Source organism: Mesoplodon densirostris, chromosome X, assembly GCF_025265405.1.
Source record: "Mesoplodon densirostris isolate mMesDen1 chromosome X, mMesDen1 primary haplotype, whole genome shotgun sequence".
NCBI classification, from domain to species: Eukaryota; Metazoa; Chordata; class Mammalia; order Artiodactyla; family Ziphiidae; genus Mesoplodon; species Mesoplodon densirostris.
In genome coordinates this window covers 136,434,772-136,437,194 of record NC_082681.1, presented here as the reverse complement: position 1 = coordinate 136,437,194, position 2,423 = coordinate 136,434,772, and positions in this window count along the sequence as shown.

The window sequence follows — 2,423 nt, the reverse complement described above, 5'->3', positions numbered from 1 at the left end:
TGCTCCGTGGCCTGTTTGTTTGCTTTTAATCCTTGTGTCTTTGTTGTCAAGGGAACCTTGACTCCTTATGGCCAGAACTGGTGTCTTAAGCCCCACTGTAGCCCTCAGATCATGGCACCCGGGCATCAGGAGAGTGAAATAGCAGGTGGAAGACGGTTTATACGTTGCCCTCTCTGTGCTTCAGTTTGGGGCTGCATTAGTCAGCTCGGGCTGCCGAAATAAATACCCCAAACAGAGCAGCTTAAACAGCAGACATGTATCTCTCCCAGTCCTGGAGGCTGGAGTCTGAGATCCAGGTGTGGGCAGGGCTGGTCCCTCCTGAGGCCTCTCTCCTGGGCATGTAGACGGCCGGCTGTCTCCTCCCTGTGTCCTCACTGGGTGGAGAGTTGTCTGGTGTCTCTTCTTACAAGGACGCTAATCCCATCATGGGAGCCCCACCCTCATGGCCTTATTTAACCCTAATCACTCCCCAAAGACACCACCCTCTAACACCATCCCATTGGGGGTTATGGCTTCAACAGATGACGTGTTGGAGGGACACGAGCATTTGGTCCACACCACTGGGCGATGTGCTCAGCACCCCCTAGAGGTGGTCCCACAGAAGCCCTGGGTCCCCCCTTTCTACAATGTGCCTTTGCCCCACCACTTCCTCAGCCTCCACTCTCCATCCCTCCCCTCCTCTTCCCTTCCTACCCAGCCTCTAAATTCAGCATGAGGTGGGACTTCCCTGGCTGTCCAGTGGTTAGGGCAGGAGGTGCAGTTTCAATCCCTGGTCTGGGAACTAAGATCACATATGCTGGTATAAAATAAGAGAAGAGAAAATCAAATCAAATCAAATCAGTGTGAGGCTACAACCCTCCCCAGAAGCCTCTAGGACACAAGCTGGGTGCAGAGCCTCCCAGGAGCCCCCCGGCCTTGGTGTGCTCCCCCATATTACCGAACATTACACTGCAACTCTCTGCTCCTCTTTGTAAACAACTTTTCTTTCTCTGTCTCCACACAGCCGGCATCTAGCCTGCCTCTCTGACTCAAAACAGCTGTGCGTCAAATGTTTGTTGAATGAATGCACAAGCTCATCTGATGTCCCACACTGTGGAGCTGGAAAGTCTGGAATTTATAAATCTGGTGCTTCCACTGCTGCATAGCACAGGGACATCAGCTCGGTGCTTTGTGACCACCTAGAGGGGTGGGATAGGGAGGGTGGGCGGGAGATGCAAGAGGGAGGAGATATGGGGATATATGTATACGTATAGCTGATTCACTCTGTTATACAGCAGAAACTAACACAACAATGTAAAGCAATTATACTCCAATAAAGATGTAAAAAAATTTAAAAATAAAAGAACCTACTGTATAGCACAGGGATCTCTGCTCAGTACTCTGTAATGGTCTATGTGGGAAAGGAATCTTAAAAAAAAAAGAAAGAGTGGATATATGTATATGTATAACAGGTTCACTTTGCTGTACACCTGAAACTAACACACCATTGTAAGTCTACTATACTCCAATAAAAGTTTAAAAAATAAAAAATAAAATAAATCTGGTGCTTCCAACCAGTTCTTTTTTTTTATTTTTAAAAATTTTACTGAAGTATCATTGATTTACAATGTTGTGTTTAATTTCTGCTGTACAGGAAAGTGACTCAGTTACACATGTACACGTTATTTTTCATATTCTTTTCTGTGACAGTGTATCACAGGGTATTGACTATAGTTCTGTGTATAGTTCTGTGTGCTGTTCTGTGTGCATCCCCTGTTGATCCATTCTATATACGATAGTTTGCATCAGATTGTACTGTAATATATATATCGAGATGTATGTAAAATATATATAATATAATTTCTATCTGAAAGGTGTAACTCAGGTGTATGCAATTGGAAACAAAATGCTTCCCTCCACACAGAGGGGTTCTTTTCTAGAAGCCTATATCCAACCACTTCTTACACAGCTCAGGTGGAAAACACGGAGAGAGGGCCAGGTGAAAGTTGCTTCTCTGGCCCCAGCATCCTCAGCCAGACTAACTGTCCGGCCACCTACAAAGAAACTGAGGTCCACGGATACAGCACGTCTCTTTAAAGGTACAGGGTCTTCAAGTCGCAGAAGCAGAGATTAAACATGGGTCTATGCTCTGATCGTTGCCTTGGTGCTCTGCTGGGTCTGGCGTTGGCGTCACCCTGCAGAAGGGTTCTGGGGAAGGACCCCGGGCAGAGAGTGTCCTGCCTGCACCCAGGGTTGGCGCCTTTGATCCTGGTGCATCTCCCATGTCCGCGGGAAGCAGACCTGCCAGGCAGGTGTGCCAGCTACCCAAAGCCCAGGGCACCCATTGGTGCGGGGCAGCCACCTGTTTGCCCAGCATCCTGAGGCTGGTTGGCAGCGTAGCGCAGGGAGGCGGGCTCCGGGCTGTGCAGTTTGGGACGGAACGC